The sequence below is a fragment of the Odocoileus virginianus genome, chromosome 1 (genome assembly GCF_023699985.2).
Source record: "Odocoileus virginianus isolate 20LAN1187 ecotype Illinois chromosome 1, Ovbor_1.2, whole genome shotgun sequence".
In the NCBI taxonomy this organism is placed as follows: Eukaryota; Metazoa; Chordata; class Mammalia; order Artiodactyla; family Cervidae; genus Odocoileus; species Odocoileus virginianus.
The window spans coordinates 1,233,551-1,254,947 of record NC_069674.1 but is presented as its reverse complement, the minus strand read 5'-3'; the positions used below and the strand labels follow the sequence as shown (position 1 = coordinate 1,254,947).

General features: G+C 53.3%; 1 long non-coding RNA gene and 1 other non-coding gene across 2 annotated transcripts; one reads left to right on the top strand and one right to left on the bottom strand.

Moving 5' to 3' along the window:
- The first annotated feature begins 5,298 nt into the window (after positions 1-5,298).
- LOC139034313 (uncharacterized) lies at positions 5,299-7,009 on the top strand. Its single transcript, XR_011486711.1, has 2 exons — positions 5,299-5,567; positions 5,792-7,009. It is a non-coding gene; the product is annotated as an uncharacterized lncRNA (long non-coding RNA).
- Positions 7,010-19,371: 12,362 nt separating this feature from the next.
- Positions 19,372-19,494, bottom strand: LOC139036653 (U6atac minor spliceosomal RNA). Its single transcript, XR_011489478.1, has one exon. It is a non-coding gene; the product is annotated as a U6atac minor spliceosomal RNA (small nuclear RNA).
- Between the last annotated feature and the right edge of the window lie 1,903 nt (positions 19,495-21,397).

The window sequence follows — 21,397 nt, the reverse complement described above, 5'->3', positions numbered from 1 at the left end:
GTCTCCTGAATTGCAGGCCGATTCTTTACCAGCTGAGCCGCGAAGGAAGTCTTGTCGTAACCTGTACTTCTGACTAGCTGTCTACATATATGCATGCATTCTAATAAATTTTATTGGGGTATAGTTGATTTCCAATGTTGTATTAGTTTCTCCTGTACAATAAAGTGACTCAGTTATATATATACACATACCCACTCTCTTTTAGATTCTTTTCTCATATAGGTCATTACAGAGTATTGAGTAGAGGCCCCTGTGCTGTGGAGGAGATTATTAGTTATCTATATTATTATCTGTATATAGCAGTGTGTATGTGGGCTTCCCTGACGGCTCAGATGGTAAGGAATCTGCCTGCAACACAGGAGACATGATTCAATCCCTGGGTCGGGAAGATCCCCCGAAGGAGGAAATGGCAACCACTCCAGTATTCTTTTCTGGAGAATCTCATGGCCAGAAGAGCCTAGAGGTCTACAGTCCATGGGGTTGTAAAGAGTTGGACATCACTGAGCGACTAACACTTCCATTTGGCTGTGCATGTCAATCCCAGTCTCTGTCGCTTCCCCTCTTTGCTGCGCTGGTAACCATAAATTTGCTTTTTACATCTGTGGCTTTATTTCTGTTCTGTAGGTATGTTCATTTGCACTTTTTTTTTTAGATTCCACATATAAGTGATATCCTATGATATTTGTCTTTGTCTGGCTTATTCCACTTAGTATCATAATCTCTGGGTCCGTCCTTGTTTCTGCAAATGGCATTATTTCATTCTTTTTCTATGACTGAATAAATACTCCATTGTATATATGTACCACATCTTTTTTTTTTTGATATTTTATTTTTAATTCAAAAAAATTAAAACATTTTTATATAGCAAAATATATCAGCACTTTATTGTTTTTGGATTTCACTTCTTTCGTAAGAATGTCATGCCTAACTCAAATTTATAAAAAAAAAAGCATGTACACTTCTAATGTTTACACTTCTAATATTTCTTGAATTCATATTTATAAATGGAATGCAGTAGAACTCTAGCATTTTAAAAAATTAATAGCCAAGTCCCACCATCATATATTAACCCATTCTGGGTTTTTTTTCCATTCTGATTTTAAAATATCTTTAAAAAAAAAACTTTTAATTTTTTATTGGGGTATAGCCGATTAACAAACAATGTTATTAAGTTTCAGGTGAACAGTGAAGAGACTCAGCCATACATATTCATCTATCCATTTTCCCCTAAACCTCCCACCCATCCAGTTCAGTTCAGTTCAGTTCAGTCTCTCAGTCGTGTCCGCAGCATGCCAGGCCTCCCTGTCTGTCACCAACTCCCGGAGTCCACCCAAACCATGTCCATTGAGTTGGTGATACCATCCAACCATCTCATCCTCTGTCGTCGTCCCCTTCTCCTCCTGCCCTCAATCTCTCCCAGCATCAGGGTCTTTTCCAATGAGTCAACTCTTCACATGAGGTGGCCAAAGTATTGGAGTTTCAGCTTCAGCATCAGTTCTTCCAATGAACACCCAGGACTGATCTCCTTTAGAATGGACTGGATCTCCTTGCAGTCCAAGGGACTCTCATGAGTCATCTCCAGCACCACAGTTCAAAAGCTTCAATTCTTTGGCGATCAGCTTTCTTTTTAGTCCAGCTCTCACATCCATACATGACCACTGGAAAAACATAGCCTTGACTAGATGGACTTTTGTGGACAAAGTAATGTCTCTGCTTTTTAATATGCTGCCTAGGTTGGTCGTAACTTTCCTTCCAAGTAGTAAGTGTCTTTTAATTTCATGGCTGCAATCACCATCTGCAGTGATTTTGAAGCCCAGAAAAATAAAGTCAGCCATTGTTTCCAGTGTTTCCCCATCTATTTGCCATGAAGTGATGGGACCAGATGCCATGATCTTAGTTTTCTGAATGTTGAGCTTTAAGCTAGCTTTTTCACTCTCCTCTTTCACTTTCATCAAGAGGCTCTTTCATTCTTCACTTTCTGCCATAAGGGTGCTGCCTGCATACCTGAGGTTATCGATATTTCTCCCAGCAATCTTATTCCAGCTTGTGCTTCCTCCAGCCCAGCGTTTCTCATGGGGTACTCTGCATATAAGTTAAATAAGCTGCCACATAACATTGAGCAGAGCTCCCTGTGTGATACAATAGGTCCATGTTGGTTATCTATTTTAAATACAGCAGTGTGTACCTGCTCATCCCAAACTCCCTAACCATCCCATCTCCCTATCCTTCCCCCCAGCAACCGTAACTTAGTTCTCTAAGTCTGTGAGTCTGTTTTTCTTTTATAAGTTCATTTGTGAGTGTGTGCATGCATGCTTCTATCGTGTCTGGCCCATTTCCATCCCATGGACTGTAGCCCACCAGGCTCCTCCGTCCATCAGATTTCCTAGACAAGAATACTGGAGTGGGGTGCCATGCCCCTCTCCAGGGGATCTTCCTGACCCAGAGATGGAACCCAAGTCTCTTTTGTCTCCTGCATTGGCAGGTGACTTCTTTACCCCTGGCACCATCTGGGAAACCCAAGTTCATTTGTATCGCTTTTTTTTTAGATGCCACATATAGGGGAAGTCATACAATATTTCTTCTCTATCTGCCTTCAGTCAGTATGACACTCTCTAGGTCTATCCATGTTGCTGCAAGTGGCCTTATTTCATTCTTTGAATGGCTGAGTAATATTCCATTGTATATGCGTACCACATCTTCCTCATCCAGCCCACTGCTGGTGGACGTCTCCATGGCTTCCACGTTCTAGCTATTGTAAACACTGCTGCAATGACCACTGGGGTACGTGTACCTTTTTGAATCATGGCTTTATCTGGATATATGCCCAGGATCCAGGGATTGCTGGATCATTTTTAGCTCTGATTATTCTTTTAAAGGAACCTCCATGGTGGTTGTCCAACTGGCTCAGATCGGAGGGCCCCAAGATGCCCTCCTTGGATTCAGTACGTCTGCTAATTCAGCTCACAGGGCTGAGGAAGACTTGCTTAACTTCCTGGATCCCCAGCTTCCCAAAAAGGATGCAGTCAGGTGAGGCCCCCGACGGGGAGCGGGCACAGGCTTTCCTGCCCCCGAGACGCACGTTCCTCGCCCCCTTGCTCGCCAACACACCTGCCCCTGCCTGGGGCTTCTGGGTTTTTATGGAGCCTCGCCTCCCAGGATGACTGACTTGCTCCTCAGCCTCTGTGATGGGTTCACCATCACCCACTCTTAGCTCGGGTGGCGGGGGCGGGGTGGAAAATTCCAACCCTCTAATCACAGAGGGGCTTCTCCCAGTAACCAGCCCCCACCTCTGGGTGGCATCCAAAAGTTCCCTTGCCCGATGCGTTGTCCAGAATTGAGGACAAGAGACAGACCTTATCCCATCCCTCAGGAAATTCTGAGGGCTTGGGAGCCGTGGACGGTGTGGACGGCTGCTCCACAGTCGTGGCCACTCAGCCCACCTCCCCGGAGCCAGCCAGGTGCTGTGGGATGGTGGTTTGTTTCTTTTTTCTGCTGGGCAGTGCCCAAGGCTCATGTGCCCGTGACCTGCTGAAGGGCTGTGCTGTTCCAGTTCACCGCATTTACTTCTGATGAGTCAAGCTGCGTGAGCCTCTGTGTACACGTTTCCTGGTGAACAGTTAGCCCTTCTCCCAAACAAACTCCAGGACAGCTTGGTTTTGTAATCACCGAGAGCACTGGTATTTATTTCTTAGAGAAGCAGGAAATCACTCAATGATGGGCTGTCACAAATACAGGCGCCGTGCCAACCGCCCCTGCCGCGCGCATTGGCCCTGCTGTCCTCTGCTTTACCCCGCTTTGGCTGTCGTGTGGATGGACCCCTGACCCTGACAAAGGCCGGGGCTGCTGGGGGTGGATCGGGAGCTGCTTGGAACAGGGCTCGGACAAACCGAGTGGGAAGGGGGAACCCACGCAGGCTCTGTCTGCAGCAGCCAGAATGCGGCTCGTTCATACTTGACACAGCCCTCCCTGTGCCCCCCGACCTCCACCTGTGGAGAAGACCTTGGCTGCGTCCTGCCTGCCTCCTGGCGCTAGACCCCCTTCACAGACACTCTTCATGGGACACTGGGTTGGACCCCCTTCACGAGACACGGGACTAGACCCCCTTCACGGACAGTCTGGGGGTTGGACCCCCGCCTCCTGCTCATGGAGGCAGGACACTGTCGTGGAGACAAGGGTGGTCCCTTAGACCGCGGACCAGCAAAGGGTGAATACGCCGTGAGGGGTCTGGAATCAGCTGGCGTGGGAAACGCCCACATCCTAGAAAGTGAGTCTGTAACAGAGAGATGTGTGTCTGAAACAACGCCCCTCACAGCTCTGGGAGATGTTTGGAGGGGTGAGCCAAACCACGGGGCGGACAGCAAGAAGTCAAGCTGGTGAGTGATTCATTTAAAACCGCAGAGCTGGAGGGGCTGGAGCCGCGCGCAGGCCGCGTGAACTCGGCGGGCCGCGTGGGCCGCGAGCCTCTGTCCTCTCTGCTGGCGGAACAGGGCCGTTGTGAGAGCCTCCCCACGCCCGGCCGCGAACACCACAGAGGGCGGTTGTCCCCCAAGCCCAGGTCCCGGCGTCAGCAGGGCTGCTTCCAGCGGAGGCTTGAAGGGCCGCTCTGAGCCCCTCTCCTTGGCGTGTGTGCAGCCGTCTCCTCCCTGCAGCCTGCTCACCCCTGCCCCCGGACCTGTGTTCAGATTTCCCCTCTGTGAAGGGACGCCAGCCTTGCTGAGTAGGGTCACCCAAGCCCCCCAGGACGCTTCCCTGGGGGCTCAACAGTAAAGACCCCGCCTGCAGTGCAGGAGACATTCCCCAGGTCGGAAGCTCCCCTGGAGGAGGAAACGGCAGCCCACTCCAGTATTCTTGCCTGGAGAATCCCACGGACAGAGGAGCCTGGTGGGCTACAGAGGTGCAAAGGGGTTGCAAAGAGTCAGACTTGACTTGGCAACTGAAGCAAACAAGGGATTCTGAGGTCTCAGGCCGCCTGCTCGCCCTGCTCACCCTGTCTCCAGATGCGGTCCCTGAGGGGTCTGGGGGTCAGGACTCCAGCATGTGACCCTTGGGGACGCAGTTCAGCCCTAACATACAGCCTCAGTGGAAATGCTCGGTCTTTGCCTCTGAGGGAAAGTGGGGAGATCTTTGGGGAGATCCCCTTTCAGCCAGGAAAGGGGAAGTCAGAGAAAGCAGCTTAGTGGGAGCTGATGGGACTGCATCTGAGGAGGTCGGGCTGACCGGTCCCCTGGTGGGGGGCGGGGATGGAGGGGGAATTGAGGGGTGGGGATGGAGGAGAGGATTAAGGGCAGGGGAGCCGGCTCCCCGTTACCCCAACCCCCAACTTCCCTGCTCCCTGCCCCTCCCCCACCCGGGATGCCAGCCTCCCCCGCAGCCTGGAGAGATAATCGCTGTTCTGGAAACCAAACAAACTCAAGCGTAACAACCGACAAACCACACGCTTCTGTTTGCATGGGGTGTGCTCACCCAGCGACGGGGATGACAAGGTTAGATTCTCAGAAGCCTGGTACCCGGAGGGTCTGAGCCAAGTTCCGGCAGCTCCGCTGACCACGTGGGCGCCTGGTGCACGGGTGAGCATCCTCAGTGGTTTCCTGACTCGCCTGCTTGCTGGGTTTTGTCTCCTCGGGGTGAATTGATTTCTATTTTTTTTCTGGCCACACTGCACACACACAGCTTATGGGGTCCCAGTTCCCCGCCACCTCTATGAAAGCATGGAACCCTAACCCCTGGGCCCCAGGGGAAGTCCCAACTTCGGTTTGTATTTCTGGATTTTAATCTATTTCCTGTAATACAGAAATGCACGTTCATTATGAAAAGTGGACGACCTTCTGCGCCAGGCCAGGATACGGCTCCAGCACATGAAGATGCCGGAGTTTCACGCTCGAGCTGCGGGCGTCGGGGCTAATTCTGTTTTTGCGGCTCCGACATGAGCACGTGCCTGACCTGTACAACGGTGTCCTCGTAGCAGAGCTGGGGACAAAGGTCATGTACGTCTTGTCTGATCCTGACTAGGTCATGAGCGCACGCTGAAGGGCTCCTGGTTCTAGCACATCGCTGCTGCTGTGTCACGTGAAACACAGATTACTTTAAAGGAAAAGGACGGAAGAGACTCCTTTTGCGTGGACCACCCCGGGCTGGCAGAGGCAGAGAGACACAGGGTTCTGGGCTGAGAGCGCCGCAGACGTCCCGGCGTCGCTGCCAGAAAGCCGTGGAGCCAGAGAACATTCAGACCGTGAAGAGGGTGAATTTTATGTATGTGAACCGGGTCTTGATGGAAGATCTAAAACTGAACCGAACTTGAGAAGGTGATGCGTGTTCGATGTCCAAATACCGTCCCCCCAGAAAGGCTGCAGCGGTCCCCAGAGTGCTCGGAACCCCGGGGCCCGCCCGTTCCCGCCACATTCAGCACTACTGCCTCGCTGCTCAGCGGCTGTGTCCTGCTCTCGGGGGTGGTGGCCCGCCTCTGATTACTACGGGAGGTTCGTGCTTATGTTTATGAGAGGGTCACAGGCAGGAGGGCCAGGGGGTCTCCAAGCGGAGGAAATAGGCTGCAAGTGTCTCTTCAAATTCTGTGTTGCTATGACAACACCTGGCTCCACCTGAACTTAGCTTTTCTCACACCTTGGGCTAACCAATGCGGTTTTTCTCATGGAAATATTTTCCCTAAACTATGTTAATGAAACGATGTGTTTGCTTTGGAATTTGGCTTTCTTCAAAATGGCTCCACTTAAGGCTAACTTTTGACTGATAATAGCTCAACAAACCAGTATTCATATCGGTTGTTTTGTGGCTGGGGGATGACACACCTCGTGCTATCCTGTCTCAAAAATGCACATTGTGGGCGAGGGGCCTGCCGAACCCCCTCAGCCTTGAGGTGGCTCTCTTTACCTGATCAATAGCTTTCCAACAGACAGAACTAGCACGGGGGGCTCGCTTCGTCCCCCTTCTGACGTCTATGTCAGAAGCTTTCCCAGTCCCTTTTTATACTTTAATAAAACTCTGCTACACAAAAGCTCTTGAGTGATCAAGCCTGGTCCCTTGTCCTGCAGCTAAATCTTCCTCTTCAGAGATCACGAATCTGACTCCGTTCCCTGTATGCTATCATTTCCAGTCACTTGCATTTCTTCTGTAACTCACTGGACTCCTGCCCGTGGGGCTCAGGTGGGGAACCTGGCTTCCACCACCTGGGGCCAGTGTTCTGCTCTGGCCACCTAGCTGGCGGGCACTGCCCCAGGCCCTGTCCTTCATCCTGTGTCTGGAACCCACCTTGTTCCCAGGCCTGCTTTCCTGAGACGCCTGCCCCCGGCCCTGGAAGATGGGGCTGTGACAGCATTCGTGGTTTAAGGATTTCCTTGGCCCCCTCACCTTGTTCTGGTGTGTTCCAGAATGCATTTGAGTATCTTCGAGCCTTTCTGTACAAGAAGAGACTTTTCAAAAAAGAGCTTCAGACTTTCACAGAATGCTCACTGTTATTCTTGGCAATGATGTGTAAAAATAGAAATCATTTAAGTTGTGAGATTTCTGGAAAAGATTTAATATGGGTAATATGGAATTTGGAGGGGCGAGTGAAGACTCTGAGAGCAAGAGGACGTGGTCAAGGGGTGAATGTCTGCAGTCCTCTGGGCTGGTGGGAGTTGACGGGAACGGCCTCTGCAGGCTGGGGTGTGGGAGGGCAGGCCGTCCTCAGGGCAGAGCAGGGCACAGCCAGTACCTTCCAGAAGTCTCTGGCACCAGGCGGAAAGTGTCAGAGCAGGACAGCCGCCCCGGGGCCGCCCCTGCCTTGGGCCCAACTGCTCAGGGCAGCGACCCGGGCGCTCCGTCCCCCGGCCCTGAGGCTGCCTTCCCTCTGGCCCTCTGCAAAACCCAAGTGTGGTGGAGCTGAGCGCTCAAACGCTGCTGCTGCTGTGAGTCAGGTACCGCCCCTCTGGCTGGAGGGCCGGCTGCTCAAGCTGCGGAATCGCTACAGAGATGCTCCGTTAAGCCTTCATAAAACTGGCGAGAATTTCACCCTGAGGTCCTTTGTCTTTGGGCTCAGACTGACAGCACCACAGCTCCCCTGAAACAAAGGGAAGAGTCCTTCCGGCAGCTCCACATCCGTGTCTTCCATCCTCCACAGAATCCAGAAATGCCAGGCCAAGTATGGCCATTTTCAAGTCTCTGCAGGGGTTAAAATCTAGAAACTGGAAGGCAGTTTCCCTAGTGGGTCTAGGCACGAACAGCTGCCTCTAAAGATGTTGCCCAAATAAAATAAAATGAAATAAAGATGTTGCCAAAACACTCTTTGGACAGACCTTCCACCAGGAACTGCATTTTTGCGTTTACGAGGTACGAGATGCCAGTTCTTTCTTTTTTTTTTGACATGTCAGTTCTTTAAGGGTAGGTAGGCATTGTGACACTTCTTCTTGGCATGTCAGCTCTTTTCTGGGTATGATTTTACACTGGCATTCGTGAATATGAAAATGAAGTCCATGAGTTCAAGTTTATCTTGTAGGGGAGGAAAAACTTTTTTCTCTACCCTGTTATGTTCTGTCCATGAGGCACTGCAAATTAAACTAACAAAGAGCCAGATTAACAGGAGGGGAAAAACCCAGAGTTGACTTCCACATGTAACACACTTAGATGCAGGAGAACTCAGTGATGAGTAACTCAAAAGGGTGGTTCAAATTGGGGTTTAAATACCACGTTAATATGTGAGGCGGAAGGGAAGGCGCTTGTGGGAAAACAGATGACTCTTGGAGAAGGTAAGTGGTTTTCAGGAGAGCAGACAGGAGATAAAGCTTGGGGTCCTGCTCGCCTGCACAGGGGCGAGCAGCCTTCCCTTCCCCTCCAAGGCCACACACCTGCCCTGGGAAAGGAGCTGGGTGTCTTTTCTTCTCCCTTCTGCTCAGGAGAGGGTTCCTGGTGGCCTCACTTCCCAGCAAGTCACTGTCTCAGTCAGCTAGGAAGGGGAGGGGCAGGCCTTGTCCCTCGTCTGCAGACTCGGGTGTCCTGAGCTTCAGATGCGCTCTCTGCTGACTGTACACCTTCATCCCCTCCAGTCTCTGCCGCAATCCTAACTGACCTGGGGCCTGACGGGCCTGCTGACTCACCTCTGCGGAGGTCACCTCCCCTCACAGTTACTCATCCTGCAGAGTGCTTCAAGCAGTGGTTCTCAACGTGGGGTTCCTGGAAATGTGCCAGAAGTGTCTGTTCTCAGGCCCCACCCAGACCTGCTTGAGCAAACTCCGGGGGAGGGGCCCGGAAAGCTGGGTGTTCACAACTCTCCAGGTAATTCCAACTGGTGTTAGAATTTGAGAACCACCAACAGAATGTGGGAAAACCGCCTGGAAACTTAGGCCAAGAAAATATTCTTTATTTTTAGAGTAAAATAATCATAACACCAAAAACAAAAGTAATTATTAGTTTTGAAAAGAGTCGGACACGCCTGAGCGACTAACACTTTTACTTTAACGCTTTCACCTTCACGGACGCAGAACCCTTGTATTATGTTTTCTACAATTACAGAGTCATAAAGTATCTCCAGGACAATGAAAGGCGTAAATAACTGATGGCTAAGCTATTGCACACAGCATACCCTGTAACCACTTTTTTACTCGTGTAGAAATTTTTTACTGTGTTTTCCGACAGCTTGTTCTTGTGGTTTAGTCGCTAAGTCGTGTCCTACTCTTTTGCCACCCCATGGACTGTAGCGCACCAAGTTCCTCTGTCTGTGGATGTCCCAGGCAAGAATAATGGAGTGGGTTGCCATTTCCCTCTCCAGGGGATCTTTCTGACCCGGGATTGAACCTGCATCTCCTGCGTTGGTAAGTGGATACTTTACTGCCCAGCCACCAGTGAAGCCCCTTTCTGACAGCTAGGATGTCACCAATTTAGAAAGATGGATACAGATCAGATTATAAGGGGGGAAGCTTAGAAATGACTGAAGTGTCCATCAACAAGAAGCTGTTGATTGAAGGCAGTCCCTTGACCACAGATGACAGCACAGCAACGCCTGTGTTCCTTCCAGGGCGGGCTGGGCGGGCTCTACCACCTAACCACCCTTTGAGTTCAATCTGCGTGTGTATCTCTGTATTCACAATTTGGAAACACAAAAATCTTTACAAAGCACATTTTTCCCCCACAGGTCACTGGGTGTGAAACCTGATGTAAACTGACCTGAGGCCATTTATAATTGTCAGTGTGAACATTCATTCATTTTATGGCAAGGAATTCCAGAATGTGGCAACTGAAAAAACACACACAGAAGTTTTGAGTTTGGCTTTATTGGGGGAACTTACTGAGGACTATAGCTGGGAAGCCGTCCTCTCCGATGTCTCTGGGGAACTGCTCCAAAGAGGCCAGGGAGGAGAAGTTCTGGTGAAAAAAAAAGTTGAACATCAGAATATTCCTGCTAATCACATAAACCAGCCATTCAAGTTAGTGATTTCAGTGCTGTGCTGTGTGGGGGGAGATGCAAGAGTCTGGGGTGATTCAAATTAATCATACACATGTCTCAGCTGCAGAGGGCCTGCGAGCTGTTTCTCCACATCCTGAATTCAGCATGCACTGTCCAGGCGTGGGGTGGGGGGGCCCGCAGTGGCTGATGGCTGGATGGTGGGTAACACGCTTCTGTCCACAGATACGAGGGAATATACAGTCCTCTCACTGAATCACCTCTCCAAGTCAGGGAGAATTCAGAAGGGCTTGCCGACCCACCCGTGTGTATTGCGTGTAACAGGTGTGGCACGTGAGGCTCTGAGTGGCTGGAAGTGACCTGCCCAGAGCACTCTGTCTGCATGGGTCCGGCCGGATGCTGACTTCATAAGACGTTGCACTGGACTGAACAGTGTTCCTGGTTTTCATGTCCATGCAGAGCTTCAGGATGGGGCCTTATATGGAGAAGCGTCTCTGCAGGTGTCCTTAGTGAAGGTGAGGTCTTACGGGGTGGGGGTGGTGACCCCAAAACCAGTGACTAGCGCTGTGATTGAAAATGGAGGAAAGCGATCATTTGCACTCACATCACACCATTGGTCCTTCTCATTACTGCACTGGACAACACTGTTGGTCAGTCAGTCCTATCCGAATCTTTGCCACTGCAAGGACTGGCCCGGCTCCTCTGCCCATGGCGTTCTCCAGGCACGAACACTGGAGTGGGCTGCCGTGCGCTCCTCCATGCACTTACTGCTGCTCTCCAAATGAGGGGGAGCTGCACTCACCAAGCAACCCGGGAACCCAGCTGGGGAGCCTGCAGTTTAGCTCAGCTCTGACGTGATGATCTACCTGGCCCCCTCCCAGAAGCCGGCCCCAAGCCCAGACCATCACCTGTGCCTCTGCCCAGCCCGCTCCACAGCAGAGCCCAAGACCCCCTCCTCCAGTCCAGCCCCTTCCAGAGCTGCTTGCAGGACGCTGGGCAGCCGTTCATTCACTAGATGACCTGCTTCCCATAAAGGATGCAGGTCAGGACCAGCCAGCTGGGAGAGACCCCCAGGCCAGATTTTGGGGGGCATTGAACCTCCTTTTCTCCTGGAGTGCCCCATCCTCCCAGAGCCCCCATGTAGTCTCTGACTTGGAAGCTCTCGGACTCCCTTCAGGTAGTGGTTTTCATGTACTTATAGCTTCACTGTACAGGCGTGCTGGGTTAAACGAATGCCTGCTGGTGATGAAACTGGTGTCGTCTCAGGGGGGCCCCGAAGAGCTCCCATACCATGGCCCTTTATGTCTTGATGTAGAAAAGAATTCAGCGAGAGGGAAGGTGATTTATTAGAAAAGGACGCTAGTGAGGTTCACAAGCGGGCTGGTGAGGGGGTGCGGTGCCCTGAGCACTTACTGGAATCAAAGGAGAAAGGGGCAGGGAGAGACCTTCTCTGTCTTTCCTGAGCAGACCGCATGCTCCCATCATCAGTTCCTCCTCCAGGTTGAGCAGGGGAGTTTTCTGGTCCCTGCATGGTCAAGCTGGGTCCACACATCATTGATCTTCCCGTGTGCAGAGGACACGTCCTAGGGATCATCAGTCCCTGAGCTCGCTGGGCAGCGGGCGGGTCTCCTGCCCCTATGGTTTCACGGTCTATCAGGCTGTGCTTCTGTTGCCTGGTTTTGTTGACAAGCTAGCCTGCTTGGTTTTGTGGTTAAGCAAACCTGCTTTCTCGAGTGGTCATTAGCTCCTAGGGTCTCCCATATTTTCCTGCTTACAATCCCGCAGCGGGACGAGCGGTTTAATCGCCTGCTATTCCCCTTTGCTCTGTCCCTATCAGAGATGAGCTCAACCCCAGCGCCTCCCCCGCCCAGAGGTCACCAGGGTGGGGCTGACAGTCCAACTCCTAATCACGGGTCGTTCCCCTGGCGATCCCCCTGGGGGTTCCCAAAAGTCACCCCATTCACAGGAGCCCAGGTGTGGTTGAAAGGGGCTTCTTATGAATCTCCAGTTATGGCTCAGGAAAGCCCCAGGGTCTCAGCGGTCTGGGCCGGACCTGGCGCCGGCTGGCCGGCGGAGTCGGTGTCCCTCTGCCATTCCTAAGCTTGGCCCCAGCTTTCCTTCAGCCGCACAGCATGCGGGCTCCCAGCTCCTTGACCAGATTGAACCCTCGTCCCGGCATTGAAGGCCTGGACTCTTAACCACTGCACCGCCAGGGAAGTCCCAATCCTAACTTTCTTGGGATTCCGGAGTACTTCCTGCTGTGTTCATCAGGATGCGTGGGCAGAGAGGAGGGACCCGGCGCCGGCCCAGGATGTGGCCCTTAGCGGGAGGGTGGTGGGCAGAGTCCAGGCCCAGGACAGGCGGGGGGACGGGGCAGGGGTGGTGGTGGGGAGTCCAGGATGGGGCAGGCTGGGGGAACGGGGCAGGGGGCGGAAGGGGGGAGTCCAGGACGGGGCAGGAGGGTCTTTTCAAATGAGTAGTATAATTAAAACAACTTTCGGGGAAAAAAGAATTAATTTCCCATCACTCCAAAATCTTCTCTGATCTTAATAGACTTAAGAAGTTATATTTATTTTACTTTGTTGAGATCAGTGTACAGTTCTAACTGGCCAAGAACCTAGAACCTCAGGCTTAATTCTAGAGAACAAAGTGGGGAAAGTGTAGGCAGCGCAGTTTCTACCAAATCCTCCCTGGAAACAATCATCTGCTGACCCAGCGGGACTGAGGCTTCCACCCCAGAGCCCTGAGTTGCCTCAGGACCAGGAGCCGACCCCTGCCCCGCCCCCCAGTCACCCCAGAGCCCTGAGTTCCCTCAGGACCAGGAGCCGCCCCCCGCCCCCCGTCACCCCAGGGCCCTGAGTTCCCTCAGGACCAGGAGCCGCCCCCTGCCCCCCCCACCCGTCACCCCAGAGCCCTGAGTTCCCTCAGGACCAGGAGCCGCCCCCCGCCCCCCGTCACCCCAGGGCCCTGAGTTCCCTCAGGACCAGGAGCCGCCCCCTGCCCCCCCCACCCGTCACCCCAGAGCCCTGAGTTCCCTCAGGACCAGGAGCCGCCCCCCGCCCCCCGCCCCCCAGTCACCCCAGAGCCCTGAGTTCCCTCAGGACCAGGAGCCGCCCCCTGCCCCCCCCCCCCCAGTCACCCCAGAGCCCTGAGTTCCCTCAGGACCAGGAGCCGCCCCCTGCCCCCCGCCCCCCAGTCACCCCAGAGCCCTGAGTTCCCTCAGGACCAGGAGCCGCCCCCCCCACCCCCCCCAGTCACCCCAGAGCCCTGAGTTCCCTCAGGACCAGGAGCCGCCGCCCCCACCCGTCACCCCAGAGCCCTGAGTTCCCTCAGGACCAGGAGCCGCCACCCCGCCCCCCGTCACCCCAGAGCCCTGAGTTCCCTCAGGACCAGGAGCCGCCCCCCCACCCCCCGTCACCCCAGAGCCCTGAGTTCCCTCAGGACCAGGAGCCGGCCCCCGCCCCCCCCCCGTCACCCCAGATCCCTGAGTTCCCTCAGGACCAGGAGCCGCCCCCCCGCTCCGACCCCCCAGAGCCCTGAGTTCCCTCAGGACCAGGAGCCGCCCCCGTCAGGACAGGGGGGCCCACCAGCTGATGGAGGATCTCGGCTCTCCCGGGGTGGCTGGATCGTGCCCCGCAGCCCCACGGGGACACTGGCTAACATTCCCCCTCCAGACACAGCTGCAGCTCTTTGGCTCCAAAAGGATTTAAATCCCGTCCAGTTGGATCTGGTTCCTCTGCCTCTATCGTTCTGACCCGCAAATCCTGCTAATACCATGACTGTTTGCCAAGTGATGAGGGGCTAGAAAGACAGGGGTGTCCAGCTGCTGTCAGGGCGCCGAGAGCCACGTGGGTGCAGACAGAAAGGAAAGGAATGTGGGCCGCAGCCAGCGGGCACCGGGCACCCGGGAAGCTGGGCTCGGACACGGGCTTGCTCGCCTGTCAGGTCAGGTAAGAAAAACTTCTGTCACCTGATGCCTGGAGAAAGGGGCCTGGAGCTGGGCGGTGAGCCGCCCACCCCCCGGGGAGCCACCGGGGGAGCAGCGGGACTCCAGCGGGCGAACCACGCAGCCGTCCTGGTGTTCCAGCTTTGTGACTGCTTTCACTCTGCGTAAAAAGAGTGCGGTTAGGACAGACAAGAGCCCGCCTTACTTTCAGCCCTCGCGTGTGGCTATCCTACGCTGTCCTCATCTGTTGAGTGGCGTGAGATTTCCTGGGGTCATCCTGGTGACGGCCGTGGGTCTGAGAGCTGGACGGTGTCTACGTGGGGGCGGCGGGCGGGCTCCCAGGCCTGCCTTCTTTCTGGAAAACACAGGCCCGTGCCGCTGATGCTCAGCGGGTGTGCAAGATGTCGTCAGGCGTGCCGACGTGCGCCCGGTGGAGTCCCTTTGCCGGGCCTTTGGGGCCCAGCTCTCAGAGCCCTGGGGGCTCCTGCGACCCTATCTCTGAACACCTCTGAGTAGCTGGTGGTCTGCCTGTGCCCCCCACCCCGCAGCACAGGGAGGCCTCTCCTTCCAGGACGGTGACTGCTGGCCGAGCCGGCTGCTGAGCCAGTGGCCCCTGAGTCCATCAGGGGGTGAGCTGGACACCGGAGAGGAGCCGGTGGGGACCCGGGCACGGAGCACGTCTGTGTGGCCCTCCTCCGCCTGCACAGCACCGGGGGCTGTGGGGGGCAGGGTTGCGGGAAGGCAGCCCCCCCAGCGCCTGCATTCCTCACTGGGCTCAGCCCTCCGAGCCTGACGCCCCCACAGCTGGCAGGACTCTGAGCCTGGAACCCCGGGAGCTCCCCCACCCCAGTCGGCAGGCTGCCCTCCGGCTAACCGCCCCCGGCTCCCTAGGTTGCTCTTTGGGCCCCAGGCTGGTCGTCAGCATCCCTCGGGCTGGAATGAGCCCTCTGGACCAAGGTTCTCCTGGACCAGCATCTCCAGACTCTGGGTGCAGGAAGGTGTCAGCACGCATTCACCCATCTAGTCCATAAACATTTGCGGAGACCTACTCCGTGCCTCAGACCCTGGAAGGCGCTGGGGGTTGGGCACGGGGCTGCGGGTGCTGGCTGGAGGGGTAGCCAGCATTGACAGGGTTCAGGCCACAGGATTGCTGATGGGGGTCCCCAGGGAGGAGAGGCCGGGGAGGGTCTACTTCCACAGGGCCTGATTTCCAGGGCACGGGGTACAGAAGACCCAGGTGCTGGGCGCAGCTGCACAGAACAGGCCCCTCGCAGCCAGGGGACTTGGGAACGATGGGGAGCAGGCCTTCTCTCCAGACTGGGGAGCTGACCCGAGGTGACCCCCACGTGGGCAGCAGTCCTGGGACGCCCCTGTTCCCCCACGTCTGCTCCACTCCACACCAGGCCTTCCTCGGGCAGACTGGGAGTATCTTCCTCCTCCTCGACGTCAGAACAAAGTGAAGACGCTGTGGACGCAGTTGGGGATGTTTAAAAACAGATTCTGTTGGGGAGAAAAATTTGTCCTTGCTCTTCTAGGTTCTTTGTCCAGTCTAAGAGTTAAACTGACATAAGACAGGTTAACAGGAAAAAAGCTCCTTCTATCGATGTGGGGGTCCCATAAAGGCACAAGACTCCACGGCAGGCAGGGAGCTGAGACATCTAAGCCCTCCCAAGCGAAGGGCAGGAGTCTGGGTTCAAAGTGGGGAGGGGCACGTTTCACAGAGGGTGAGAGGGACGACTGTGTGGGTCCAAGGCCCATCTCTTCCAGGGCTCCGCCCTGCTGTGCAGATTTCTGATGTGAAAATTTATCTCCAGAAATAGCTGTTTTCCTAGGCCAGGCACTTGTCTAGATTCTTTCAGGCAGTTAAGGGAGCAGTAAGAAAGTTTTCTTGCATCTGAGCCTCTTAATTGCCTTTGGCTCAAACAATCCACATGTGAAGTGGTACGTTTTGGGGTGGCTTACGTTAGGTACATGCGTGCTTGGTCATCTCTAACTCTGTGACCCCATGGACTGCAGCCCTCCAGGCTCCCCTGTCCTGCGGAGTCTCCAGGCAAGAATGCTGGAGTGAGTTGCCACGCCCTCCTCCCGGGGATCTTCCCGACCCCGGGATCGAACCTCTGACTCTCATTCTTCTTACTCTTCACCCACGGCATCGACAGTGGGTTCTTTACCACTAGCGCCACCTGGGAAGCCCAGGGTTACTCTGGCCCCCTTCAATTACACATTAGATCATGTTCTTGAATGAATGTCTCTTTTCTTACGAGTGATGACAGTATTCAGGTTATATAGGAAGCTTTCCTCATGAGATCATACATGCTGAGATAGCTGGAGGCAAAATGTCAGGATGTCTGTAACCTGCGTTCAGATGGTTCAGCAAAAACTGGAAAAGGGAGAAAGACCTGAGCTGTGGGGAGGCAGCAGCTGTTGGCGAATGGAGGTGAAGATACCTGTTTGTTCAACTTGTTTTTCAATTTTCCCGGAGTTCTGGAAAATGAAGAACTCAGGGTGGGGGGGGCAGGGTCTGTGTTGAAAGGAAGTCCGTTAGAGCCCGGGGGCCGGGGGCTGCCCTGGTTTGTCTGCCCGAACCGTGGCAGGCCTGGGAGCCCTGGCTCCGTCCAGGGGGCCTCCGTTTGCTGGTGGCTGCGTGCCGGGGAAGCTCTGTCCTGAGGCCACAGGTTCCATTTCAACCCCAGACAGCCCTTTGCAGGTTCATCTGGGCTTCAGAACAGTAGGGTGTGTGAGGGAGGCTCGGGGTGAGGGGGGAGGGGGACATCTGTCTACCTACGGCTGATTCATGTGGATGTTTGGCAGAAACGAACACAATCCTGCAAAGCAATTATCCTTCAATTAAAAGTAAACATTGTTTTTAAAAAGTCAAAAATGTTAAGAGATAAAATAAATAAAGTAAAAAAATAGTGGGGGGAAGTGAGGGGAACACGTCAGCTTACTGGGAACCAGGACACGTCATCCTGCAGGGATGCTGCCGGAGAGGAGAGGTCGTCCTTTGGAGAAGCTTCCCAGAGCAAGCGAGGACCCACGTTGGCTCCAGTTACAGAACCTGTGCTCCTTCTCTCTGCTCGTCCTTCTCGGAGTGCAGGAAGGACGGTGACGGCGGCAGATTTCTGGGACCGGCAGGTTTCCGCTTCCTCCTCTTCTCAGCTGGGTGCTGTGTGTCCAGGCAGTGGGTCTGAGCTCTAAGGGAAAGGAGCCAAGCTGCTCTCGCTTCTTTGCGGAGCAAGTGGTGATCCACTGGAGGAGGCCTCACCTCCAGGAACCACTCCTTTCCTGTTCCCAGGCCCCAGAGGCTGCCTCAGGCACCCGTCTGCCTTGTCTCTGAGCCTCAGTTTCCCCCCTCTGGAGATCCAAGGGACCTGGTTCTGGGCAGAGTAGCCATGGAGAGGAAAAGCCAAGGGCTCTGAGCAGGGCCTTTGCATGCTGCTCGCACTGGTACGAAGGCCCCCGCTGCCTAAGGGTGTCTGGTTTGTGGCTTCACATTTCCTCCAGGAGATTCTTTCAAAGTGGTGACGCACCCCATCCAGTGGGCAGAACTCGGAGCACTTCCTTGGTGATGGAGGTGGCTCTTAAACTTAGCCAGGCGCTCAGTCTGAACCATGAGATTCTCTACGAACCAAAGCCAGAGGCCGCTTTCCAGAAGCCATGGGGGAATGAACTGTGGGCACATCCTGGCACCTGGCTGGCCTGCGGTTCATCCGCTCTGCATTTCTTGGCTCACATGGGAAATAATAAATGTTCTGTATGTTTTGGTTAAATAAAGACGAGGCCATGTGACTAAAAGGGAAAGGGACCCGACAGGCTGCACACTCAGCCGTGGGACCCCGCCCCGTCCTGTCGCCCAGAGTTCTGAGTCTCCCAGGTGCCCGATCCTCCTCCAGAGAAACCTCATCATGTGCACTCCTCCCGGATAGCCTGATAATACTGGTTTGCAGTCTGAGTGCCTCCAGGATCACGGTCTGGGGACCCTGCAGGAGCCCGGTCCTCTGGGGGAAGCTCTGCTGGCTTTGTTTCAGGCTCACTGCCTGCTGCCCGAGTCCAGTCCAGGCTGCCCCGGGGCTGGCAGGGATTGGCGAGTGGCTGGTGGTGACTGTTCTGGAGTGAGGGTTGAAGTCTAGTGAGGGGGACAGGGAGTGGGGCTGAGCCTCGGACAAAGCCTGTGCTCACTTATGACCCACCTGAGTGATCCACCTCTGGCCTCCCTCCCATCTCCCTCCCACCCCACCCTTCTAGGTTGATACAGAGCCCCTGTTTGGGTTTCCTGAGCCACACAGCAAATTCCCGCTGGCTGTCTATCTTACATATGGTGATGTAAGTTTCCATGTTACTCTCTCCACACATCTCACACATCTCGCCCTCTCCTCCACTCTCCCCATGTCCATAAGTCTATTCTCTATGCCTGTTTCTCCATTGTTGCCCTGTAAGTAAATTCTTCAGTACCATTTTTCTAGGTTCTGTATAAATGCACTAGAATAAGATATTTATCTTTCTCTTTCTGACTCGCTTCACTCTGTATAACAGGTTCTAGGTTCATCCACCTCATTAGAACTGACTCAAATGTGTTCCTTTTTATGGCTGAGTAATATTCCATTACGTATATGTACCAGAGCTTCTTTATCCATTCATCTGTCAATGGACATCTAGGTTGCTTCCATGTTCTAGCCATTGTAAATAGTGCTGCAGTGAACAGTGGGATACATGTGTCTTTTTCAGTTATGCTTTCCTCAGGGTATATGCCCGGGAGTGGGATTGCTGGGTCATTAGTGGTTTTATTCCTAGTTTTTTAAGGAATCTCCATACCATCTTCTATAGTGGTTGTATCAATTTACATTCCCAACCAACAGTGCAAGAGTGTTCCCTTTTCTCCACATCCTCTCCAGCATTTATTGTTTGTAGACTTTTTGATGAGGGCCATTCTGACCGGTGTGAGGTGATATCTCATTGTGATTTTGATTTGTATTTCTCTAATAATGAGCGATGTTGAGCATCTTTTCATGTGTTTGTTAGCCGTCTGCATATCTTCTAAAAACAGTGGTTAGATGCCACGAAGCGGTGGCATGCCTTAACCACATGCGTGTCGTCAGGCCGAGAGTCTCCTCCATCCTCGTCAAGGGGAGTGCCACTCTTCTTTCCTTCCATACAACACTGTGCTTTTTGATGAACAAAAGTTTTTGCTTTTAATGAGTCCATTTTTCATTTTCTTTTCTTTTATAGGAAATGCTTTTTTGTGCCTGCACAAATATTTTCACCTGTGCTTTCTTCTAGAAGTTTTATAGTCTTGGATCGACATTTGGGTCTATGATGTCTTTTTAAAAATTAATTTATTTTTGACTGAACTGAGTCTTCGCCGCTGTGCGAGTTTTCTCTAGTTGCAGAGAGCGGGACTACTCTCTAGCTTTTTCATCACTTAAATTACACTAATGCATCATTTGTCACTGCCATGATATTGGCTAGCCAGTCAGGCACCAAGGAAAAGCCACTGTTTTTTCTTTTATCTTTTTTTTAAAAAACTGAAGCACAGCTAATTTACAATGTTCCAGGTACATAGTAAGTGATTCGGTTATACATATAGGTATATAACTACATTCCTTTTAAAAGTTATTTTCCATTATAGTTTATCACAAGATATTAAATACATCTTTGTTTGGGAACAACAAGGGAACTGGTGGCAGGTGGTACTAGTGGTAAGAACCCACCTACCAACGCAGACACCCAAGGGAGGCAGGTTTGACCCTGGGTCGGGAAGACCCCTGGAGGAGGGCAGGCAACCTGCTCCAGTGTTCCTGCCTGGAGAATCCCATGGACAGAGGAGCCTGGCGGGCTGCAGTCCATGGGGTCACACAGAGTCGGACATGTTCCTAGGAATTGGATTGCTGGATCATAAGGTGGCTCTACTGTGTGTGTGTGTGTGTGTGTGTGGGCGGGAGGGGCATTCGGGATCTTAGCTCTTACCAGGGATCGAACTCCCTGCAGTGGAAGCCTGGAGTTTTAACCACTGGACCACCAGGCCAGTTCCTATTTTTAGTTTTCTAAGGACCCTCTGTACTGTTGTCCATGGTGGGTGCTCCAATTTACATTCCCACTGACAGCGTAGGAGGGCTCCCTTTCCCCACACCCTCTCCAGCCCTTGTTTGTAGACTCTTTGAGCGTTCTGACCTGTGTGGAGACTTTTGATTGACATGTTCCTGTTGGCCGTTGAAGGCGGTGTTCTGAGTAGAGAAACATATACGCTAAATATATATGTGAAACTGCCCATGTCTCACTCAACGCCTGGAGCTTTCACCATATCCTTTATCTACGACTCTCAAAGAACTAATCTTCAAAGTTCCAGCGCACATACGCGGCACAGCAGTCACCGTCATTCCTATTTCACCGACAGGGAACCGGGGCTCGTGGCAGAGTCAACGTCACAGCATCATCAACACTGACGCTTCACTGGGCCTCCCGGGGGTGCGGTGCACAAAGCTGAGCTCATGCGCAAGTCCTGGTGGTCCCAACGGAAAAGCAGCCTTTCTCCTTCTCGGCCCGGCGCTGGCGCTCTGTCCCTTCCCGCCCACCCAAGACCACACTGTCCAGGGGTCTGCAGTGTGACGGTTTTCAGTTACAAGCTCCTACATGTTCGTTGTCTGTTGAGATGGAAGACCTACTCTATTGCTTGCTCTTTATGCGTGCTGAATATGTTCTGGAATCCCAAAGCTCCTCACAGCTCTCTGCAGTCCATCTGTGTCCTCCTTGCCTCCTCCCCTGGGGGGGTCCTGCATCAGACAGGGGTGTCCCACCTCTGACCTCTCTGTCACTACCCCCTTGATTTCCCATCTGTTTTAAAAGAAGGTGAGTTTCTCGACTTTTACACCTGGATTCCAAGCATCCAGACTCCTTGAGAATGACTTTAACCTTCGCTTTCTCTCCAGCATCTTCAGTTCCTTTTCTGTCCATGGCCTCTTTAATTAGAAACATGCAGGAATGTCTGTCTTTGCTGAAACAAACACAACACAGCCAGGTAAGCACCAGGCCTTCCCGTGACCTTTTCTTTCTGGGTATCTTCTTTC